Source organism: Pseudophryne corroboree, chromosome 7 (assembly GCF_028390025.1).
Source record: "Pseudophryne corroboree isolate aPseCor3 chromosome 7, aPseCor3.hap2, whole genome shotgun sequence".
Classification (NCBI taxonomy): Eukaryota; Metazoa; Chordata; class Amphibia; order Anura; family Myobatrachidae; genus Pseudophryne; species Pseudophryne corroboree.
In genome coordinates, this window is record NC_086450.1 from 383,427,588 (window position 1) to 383,437,594 (window position 10,007).

General features: G+C 37.9%; 3 pseudogenes; 1 reads left to right on the top strand and 2 right to left on the bottom strand.

The window, feature by feature from the left end:
* Window positions 1–207: 207 nt before the first annotated feature.
* On the bottom strand, window positions 208–327 carry LOC134947151 (5S ribosomal RNA; annotated as a pseudogene).
* A 6,508-nt stretch (window positions 328–6,835) lies between these two features.
* LOC134946431 (5S ribosomal RNA) lies at window positions 6,836–6,955 on the bottom strand (annotated as a pseudogene).
* Window positions 6,956–8,717: 1,762 nt separating this feature from the next.
* LOC134946996 (5S ribosomal RNA) lies at window positions 8,718–8,837 on the top strand (annotated as a pseudogene).
* The last annotated feature ends 1,170 nt before the right edge of the window (window positions 8,838–10,007 follow it).

Genomic DNA, 10,007 nt, shown 5'->3' on the forward strand with positions numbered 1-10,007 from the left:
ATAAATAATTATGAGGTATGATAAATAAAGTAGTATCTCTGTGTTACAGAAAAAACTTATTTATGACCATCATTTAATCTGCATAATCGACTTTAAAGAAAAGTTATTGCAGAGGATTGAATCATAGGTCATATATCCAATTTTCGGTACACTAAATTTGTGCACTGCTTGCAATTTAGTATGCGAGTGGATCCAGTGAGTAGCGATAAATTGCAGTACCTGGGTGTTTCAAGGTGGTCTCCCATCCGAGTACTGGCCCGGCCCTTCACTTCTTGGCTTCCAAGATCAGATGAGATTGGGCATCTCCAGTGGGGTATGACCGCAAATAGCTGCGCTTAGACCTTTCGCCCGAGTAGAATTTAAGCAGTAACTGCTTCCGAAATGTTCCGTGCAGTGATCACAAACCAAATTTTCTCATATGTGTATTTATAAACACAGGTAAGAGTGCAGGAAATAATAATGAATTACCTGCTTAAGAAATAACACAGTGAGGTGATTTGTTGTCACAGATACTATGACCACAAAACTACCACATTAATCTGATAAATCATATATGCCAGGAATTGTAACTGTTATTCAAATATAACAGTTCCTATTTCAAAGGATTAATTGCACCTAAGTCCACATTACAAGGGCTCCAAGCATGAATGAATCAAACACTGTGTAGCCCATATACCAGTTAGGGCCCAGAGAACTGTTCAGACTGTAACGAGCAAATTTTAGTATATCACTCAATATAACTGAAAATAGTCCAGATACAATTTCAGATTTTGTGCTCAGTATGATGATACATGTATCATTTAGGACAATTACACCGCACACTGTGGTTTTAAGCTGAAACAGTTACAAGTTCTGAGCTCTGTATATTGATACATATGTCATTTGAAACAAATTCCATGTAACAATTAAAGTGACAAAAAAGAATTCACTGATAAGTTTTACTGATAGTATTGCGGACTATTATTTGGTGCTCAAAATAATTTCCTATGACAGAACGCTCTAGGAAGCTAATCTATGATCACTCTTAACTTCCTCCAATGGTTATGCAAAAATACCGCCAACATTTAAACGTGAACAACAGATTGTGCATAAGCACAAATGAAAATTAGCATGCTCAAGCAGACATATGCAGATATAGCACTCTAAATTAGAGACTAAAATATCTGTTATAAATAAGCACAAATGAAAGTTAGCATGCTCAAACAGACATATGCAGATATAGCACTCTAAATTAGAGACTAAGGTATCTGTGATAAAAAGTTAAATCTATAAACAACCGTTACTACCTGTGTGACTCGTATTATATGAGTGACAGCTCCAAGCGGAAAATAGTCACACTAACGCTGATGATAACAAAATATATAAAGGTTAGTTGTAATGGGTATTTCACATACGATACCAAAAATCCTGCTGTCTGCTAATCATGGCCAGACCATGCTGCTGCTCTCAGCGGGATAGTGCTCGTGGTGCATGAAGAGTGCACCAGCGTTACCTCCGTGCTGGGATTGGCGGTGTTCTGGCCGTGCGCCCAGGCTGTATTGGTGTAGTTGTCCGGAGAGGAGCTCCGGAGCTGTAGAGTGCGAGAATGCTCCCGGCGTTCAGGGTCCCGGTAACCTCTGGAATCGAACAGCTAACTCCGGTCACGTGATGCGCATCACGCGATCGGACAACCCTGACGTACGTTTCGCAATGATGGCTTGATCACAGGGTGATGTTGGGATCTGATCCCTGGTTAGTTTATATGCAAGAAGTAATGAGCTTAATTAATTGTTGATTGATAATAAACTAGAAGTGAGCCGTAGTTTACGTTCCCCTGAAATAAATTGTACTGAAAAGTAAGTTATAACAATCCTAAATTGGGAGGTTTTTAAATATTAGTATATAACACATTAGATGTTTGAGAAATATAAATGTAAATTGTGATGATCAATTAGAAGGATAAATTAGAAGAATAAAATGGATAAAGGAAAAAGAGTGGTGGAGAATGGGTGGTAAAATAATTAATTAATTATATATAGGTTAATAGGATATCCACAATTGGATATCCACAATTGTTGTACTAAAGAGACACCAAGATAATGGAATAGTGATCAATTAGAATGACAAATGATAACCCTAGATATGGAATATAAATATACAGCATGGTGAAATGAGGAAAATTGTGAGATAAAATTAATGGAATATATAACAGTCATATAATAAATGTGTGCTGGTGAAATTATATCTTTAGTGAATTACACAGGACTAGAATGAAAAAAATGAAAAAAAAGTGGGGGAAAAATGAAAAAAATTGAAAAAAAATGAAAAAATGGAAAAAATAATAAAAAAGAGGAAGAGAGACGAAGGGAAAAAAGGAAAGAAGGGATGAAAGATAAGGGATGGTTATTTAGATAAAGTGAGAGAAAGGAAAGAAAGAGTGCTGTGGATAGAGAGAATACTACCTGATTAAATATTGAGTAAAGTTATAATGGAAAGTGAATACAAAGAGTGATAATGTAAGAGGGCATAGAAATAAAATAGAATAAAAATAAGAGCCCATAGTAAAAATTCTCAAATGGGAAGTGATTATAAGTGCCAATGTACTGAACCAGTATGGCCCACCAGGAATGTGTAGGGATGAATGGACTGAAAAATATTATTCCATATTATTATAGTTGACGGGTTATTGTGCAGATTTTTTGTTTAATTCAAGAAGACCCCAAAATTCATGTTCTCATTCAATACCTGAGGGTAAGTAGTGCCCAGGTTAAAGATCCATTCACACTCCTTCTTCAGTAAACTGTCAGTTATATTGCCGCCACGGATTCCCAGTTTGATTTTTTGTAGCCCAAAAGCTCTCATGTCCTCCCATCTACTATTGTGATGAATATAAAAATGCCGTGCTACTGAAGTGAGTTGTTTCATTTTCGCCTTATCAGTGGCTGCGTTGCGTATGGATCCCACATGTTCGAGAATACGTTGTATAAGTGGTCTAGTTGTCATCCCCACGTATCTCTTATTGAATGTACATCTAATGCAGTAAATGACTCCTTCTGTTGAACAATTGATATAATCTGTAATCTTGTGTTTGCGTCCAAACTTGTCCTCTACCTCATTAGTAGTTTCCATGTGTCTGCAAGCTTTACATCTCCCGCATGGATAAGTTCCTGTTACTGATGGTACTTTTTTAGGTAATCTTTGAAAATGACTTTGTACTAGGCAGTCTTTAAGATTTCTGGATCGACGCCAGCTCATCGATACCCGAGGGCCTAATTTCTCAGATAGAGTGGGATCAGTATGTAAAATATGCCAGTGTTTTTGTATAGAACTGGTAACTTTCTTCCATTCCTGGCAGAAATTGCCCACAAATCTAATGGGGTTGTTGGTTTTCTTGTCCCATGCTTTCTTGAAAATAATGTCATGTCTGGTTGTATCTTTGGCAGTTCTTATAGCTTTTTTGATAGAGGTATTGCTGTACCTCTCTCTCGCAATCTCTGAGCTAGCTCGTCACTCTGTATCTTAAATTGTCCTTCATCCGAGCAATTTCTCCGGAGGCGTAAGTATTCCCCATTCGGTATGTTTTCGATGGTTGGGGGAAAATGGGAACTTGTTTGGTGCAAAAGTGTATTTGTTGCCGTGGTTTTCCGATATAGATTGGTGGCTATCATCCCATCCTGGTCTTTATATATCTTCACGTCCAGGAAGGGCAGTTCAAGCTGGCTAATGTTGTGGGTGAGGCGAATATTAAGTTTATTGTAATTCAGATGTTGGATAAACTCATGTAGTTGATGCAATTCGCCTTCCCAGATCATGAAGATGTCGTCTATGTATCTGGCCCACATGATGACACTAGATGTAAATCTATCATTGTCGTCTTTGAAGACAATTTCCTTCTCCCACCAGCCGAGGAAAATATTTGCATACGTTGGTGCACACGCTGCCCCCATAGCCGTCCCCCTCGTTTGCAAATAGTATCTGTCGTTGAACGTAAAGAAATTGAAATGGAGTACAAAATGTAATAACTTCATTAAGAATTTATGGAAATCCTCCCATCCTTCCACGTGTAAGAAATGTTCGACCGCAGCCATCCCATCCAGGTGGCCAATGGACGTATATAATGATTCAACATCTAATGAAACCAGATATTGATTGTCCTCAAGTTTCACATCTTGTAATTTCCTAAGTATGTCTGATGTGTCTTGAACATACGAGGGAAGACTGAGGACCAAATGTCTCAGGTGTAGATCCAAAAAGATACTGGCCTTCTCTGTAAGTCCTCCTATTCCTGAGACTATTGGTCTCCCAGGTGGAGTCTGAATGTTCTTATGTACCTTCGGTAACATATAGTAAGTTGGAATTCTGGGATTGTGAACCAGTAAGTACTCATGCTCTTGCTTGGTGATTACCCCTTGTTCTTGGGCTTGGTTAATAATTTGTTGATAGATGGTCTTATAGTTTTCAGCGGGATTCAGGAGTATTCTTTTATAGCAGTCAGTAGTTTCTAACTGTCGCAGGGCTTCCCTGATGTATTGGTCTTTGGGCCAGATCACGACATTTCCCCCTTTGTCTGAGGGTTTGATAATGACGTCTTCCCACTTTTGAATTTCTTTTAAGGCCTTCCTTTCCTGGAATGTCAGATTGGAACAGTAGGAAAATTTCTTTCTGTCAGTATATATTTTATCGAATTCTTTGGCCACCAATTTCATAAATATCTGTACCTCCGGGCTAATTTGTTCTTGGGGGAAATATGTTGAGTTCTTCTTACAGGTGGGTCTGGTAGTAGGGAGGATGTGTTCGGTAGGGATTAGCTCTCCCTGTTCCTGGCCCAGTTCTTGAAGTGCTAGAAGAGCTTCCTGTTCCAGAGATGGTATATCGGAAATAGTTTGTGTCCAAGGAAGAAGTCCTTCGGTGGTGGCTTCCATTGTTGCCATTGTGCCTGATGAGGAATCTAGCATGTTTACATCTTCTTCTTTATTCGCATAAATTTTTGTTAATAGGAGTTTTCTGCCGAACATCTTAAGATCTTTCTCCCAGTTGAATCTATTAAAATTATCCGTGGGGGAAAAAGTCAGTCCTTTACTTAGAATTTGTCTCTGGGCTTCCGTAATCAGATGATCTGACAGATTAATGATTTTAAGTTGTGTGTCAACTTTATCCTCTTCATTAGATGATTGTACTGGTAACTTAATTGTTTCTTTACTGCGTGAATCATTAACGGTTGAGAATTCTCGTACTATCTCTTCCGTGTATTCCGGGTCAGTGGTGGTGATGAATCCCATCTTTGTCGACCTCTTCCTCCTCTTGCACCCCCTCCTTGTCTTCCTCCTCTTTGTTTTTGCCTTCCTCTCCCGTCCCGAGAGTCCCCTAAAAAAGAGGAATTGAATTGAGTTTTAGTTGCCTCTGCTCTGGAATTGGAATATTGATCCGGGGTATAGTCCCCACTTTCTTCCGCGCCTGATGTTTCAGCTTCGGATGAAGAATATTGTTCCGTATATTTGGAAGGGCCCTTTTTCCAAGTGGTTCTTTGCCACTTGAAAATTTTTCCTGATGCAAAGTCTCTCTTATCCCTGGCAAATTTTGTTTTTTTACGGTCAATGATAGTTTGCTCGTATATTTGTACTTCTGATTAGTTTTTTTCAAAGCATTTCTGGAATTGGATATCCTTCTCCCAAGTTTCTAATTTCTTTCCAACATCATCCAAATCATGCTCCACTTGCTCTAATACTAGGTTGTTATGCTTGATTAAAATGCCCATAAGATCATTGGAACATTTTAAAATAGTATTTTCCCATTCTTTTTTTAGGTTTTCACTTACTAACTCAAAAGTGGGAAAAACTCTAGGATGGAGGCCTCTGGGAGAGATCTTATTTTTTATATAGTTCTCTAATGTTGTTAAGTCCCAGTTTGTCCTCACTTGTCTTCGTAATAGCTGGTTGAGTTTTCGGAAGTCTTCTTCCCAGCTAATGTGGGGATTACTATTAGTCAGTTCACTTGGAAATATACTGTATCATCCAAATTGTCTCTTGTTTTTCGTCTAGTGGATAACTCTTGCTTTAGATTAAAACTCATATTAGTTTATAATCTTATCAATTTTAATGAACTCTTGTGAAAAAGGAGACTGATGATTCCTATAGTAGGAAACTTCAGATGGTATGATATCTGGAATCGTGCAGGTATTCCCAAGAAGACTGGCAGCCAGTCATTTATATTCAGGTTGAAAAAAAGGTTTATGGAGGGAACCGCACAGATTGAAAACAAATATTATAAGCAAAAAATAGTAATTGTCTGAAAAAACTGAGTACTATTAATGAATTAACTTCATAGTGAGGTAACCAAACACCTTAGGGCTTTCCTTTGCCTATATGGTGTGTATATATGTTAACCCTCAGTGGTGCTCCCCAGAGTCAAAAATTGGTATCAAATTAATACAAAAGAAGCAGAAAAACAGTTGACTCCTGTTGGGGAGCACTCAATTTCAGACATAAAGAAATATAGTATAGATATCTGTTAAGATCATAAATTTTATTGATTAAGTTTAATAATAGAGAGTTCTAATTATACCAATAAGTGCGAATTTATAAAAAGTATATTAAACATTATATATAGCCTTGGCTATGATATCTGGGTAGCCGGGTTCCTGGTGTTATAATAAATAATTATGAGGTATGATAAATAAAGTAGTATCTCTGTGTTACAGAAAAAAACTTATTTATGACCATCATTTAATCTGCATAATCGACTTTAATGAAAAGTTATTGCAGAGGATTGAATCATAGGTCATATATCCAATTTTCGGAACACTGAATTTGTGCACTGCTTGCAATTTAGTATGCGAGTGGATACAGTGAGTAGCGATAAATTGCAGTACCTGGGTATTCCAAGGTGGTCTCCCATCCGAGTACTGGCCCGGCCCTCCACTTCTTGGCTTCCAAGATCAGATGAGATTGGGCATTTCCAGTGGGGTATGACCGCAAATAGCTGCGCTTAGACCTTTCGCCCGAGTAGAATTTAAGCAGTAACTGCTTCCGAAATGTTCCGTGCAGTGATCACAAACCAAATTTTCTCATATGTCTATTTATAAACACAGGTAAGAGTGCAGGAAATAATAATGAATTACCTGCTTAAGAAATAACACAGTGAGGTGATTTGTGGTCACAGATACTATGACCACAAAACTACCACATTAATCTGATAAATCATATATGCCAGGAATTGTAACTGTCATTCAAATGCAACAGTTCCTATTTCAAAGGATTAATTGCACCCTCTCTCTCGCAATCTCTGAGCTAGCTCGTCACTCTGTATCTTAAATTGTCCTTCATCCGAGCAATTTCTCCGGAGGCGTAAGTATTCCCCTTTCGGTATGTTTTCGATGGTTGGGGGAAAATGGGAACTTGTTTGGTGCAAAAGTGTATTTGTTGCCGTGGTTTTCCGATATAGATTGGTGGCTATCATCCCATCCTGGTCTTTATATATCTTCAGGTCCAACAAGGGCAGTTCAAGCTGGCTAATGTTGTGGGTGAGGCGAATATTAAGTTTATTGTTATTCAGATGTTGGATAAACTCATGTAGTTGATGCAATTCGCCTTCCCAGATCATGAAGATGTCGTCTATGTATCTGGCCCACATGATGACACTAGATGTTAATCTATCATTGTCGTCTTTGAAGACAAATTCCTTCTCCCACCAGCCGAGGAAAATATTTGCATACGTTTGTGCACACGCTGCCCCCATAGCCGTCCCCCTCGTTTGCAAATAGTATCTGTCGTTGAACGTAAAGAAATTGAAATGGAGTACAAAATGTAATAACTTCATTAAGAATTTATGGAAATCCTCCCATCTTTCCATGTATAAGAAATGTTCGACCGCAGCCATCCCATCCAGGTGGCCAATGGACGTATATAATGATTCAACATCTAATGAAACCAGATATTGATTGTCCTCAAGTTTCACATCTTGTAATTTCCTAAGTATGTCTGATGTATCTTGAACATACGAGGGAAGACTGAGGACCAAATGTCTCAGGTGTAGATCCAAAAAGATACTGGCCTTCTCTGTAAGTCCTCCTATTCCTGAGACTATTGGTCTCCCAGGTGGAGTCTGAATGTTCTTATGTACCTGTCATAGGAAGTTATTTTGAGCACCAAATAATAGTCCGCAATACTATCAGTAAAACTTATCAGTGAATTCTTTTTTGTCACTTTAATTGTTACATGGAATTTGTTTCAAATGACATATGTATCAATATACAGAGCTCAGAACTTGTAACTGTTTCAGCTTAAAACCACAGTGTGCGGTGTAATTGTCCTAAATGATACATGTATCATCATACTGAGCACAAAATCTGAAATTGTATCTGGACTATTTTCAGTTATATTGAGTGATATACTAAACTTTGCTCGTTACAGTCTGAACAGTTCTCTGGGCCCTAACTGGTATATGGGCTACACAGTGTTTGATTCATTCATGCTTAGAGCCCTTGTAATGTGGACTTAGGTGCAATTAATCCTTTGAAATAGGAACTGTTATATTTGAATAACAGTTACAATTCCTGGCATATATGATTTATCAGATTAATGTGGTAGTTTTGTGGTCATAGTATCTGTGACAACAAATCACCTCACTGTGTTATTTCTTAAGCAGGTAATTCATTATTATTTCCTGCACTCTTACCTGTGTTTATAAATACACATAGTTACTGCTTAAATTCTACTCGGGCGAAAGGTCTAAGCGCAGCTATTTGCGGTCATACCCCACTGGAGATGCCCAATCTCATCTGATCTTGGAAGCCAAGAAGTGGAGGGCCGGGCCAGTACTCGGATGGGAGACCACCTTGGAACACCCAGGTACTGCAATTTATCGCTACTCACTGGATCCACTCGCATACTAAATTGCAAGCAGTGCACAAATTTAGTGTACCGAAAATTGGATATATGACCTATGATTCAATCCTCTGCAATAACTTTTCTTTAAAGTCGATTATGCAGATTAAATGATGGTCATAAATAAGTTTTTTCTGTAACACAGAGATACTACTTTATTTATCATACCTCATAATTATTTATTATAACACCAGGAACCCGGCTACCCAGATATCATAGCCAAGGCTATATATAATGTTTAATATACTTTTTATAAATTCGCACTTATTGGTATAATTAGAACTCTCTATTATTAAACTTAATCAATAAAATTTATGATCTTAACAGATATCTATACTAGATTTCTTTGTGTCTGAAATTGAGTGCTCCCCAACAGGAGTCAACTGTTTTTCTGCTTCTTTTGTATTAATTTGATACCAATTTTTGACTCTGGGGAGCACCACTGAGGGTTAACATATATAAACACCATATAGGCAAAGAAAAGCCCTAAGGTGTTTGGTTACCTCACTATGAAGTTAATTCATTAATAGTACTCAGTTTTTTCAGACAATTACTATTTTTTGCTTATAATATTTGTTTTCAATCTGTGCGGTTCCCTCCATAAACCTTTTTTTCAACCCGATAGCGAGATTTTGCCAATTAATTCCAGTGATTTGGACGAGCATTACAGAGATTTTGCCAATTAATATCAGTGATTTATAATTATTAATTACAGTGATCTTGCCAAATAATTCCAGTGATTTGGACGTAGCATTACAGTGATTTTACCAATTAATATCAGTGATTTATAATTATTAATTACAGTGAACTTGCCAAATAATTACAGTGATTTGGACATATAATTCCAGTTGGAGTTGTTTGTGTCGCTTGGCTTAGTCATACAGCTACCTCATTGCACCTCTTCGACATCTTTGCATAAGGTGCTGTTTGGGGCCTAGTTTTTGAAAAGTGCCATCCTGTGTGACACTGCCGTATGAGTCCAGGGCTACTGCTGTATTAGTCCTGGGGTACTGCCGTATAAGTCTACCAATTGCATATTTTTTTTAAAGAGACTGGAGCGTGCTGGAGATGCTTTCAGTGGACCGAACAATTGCGGCCCACTCTTGACATTCAGCCACTGCGTGAGACTACTAGATGGGCCAGGTG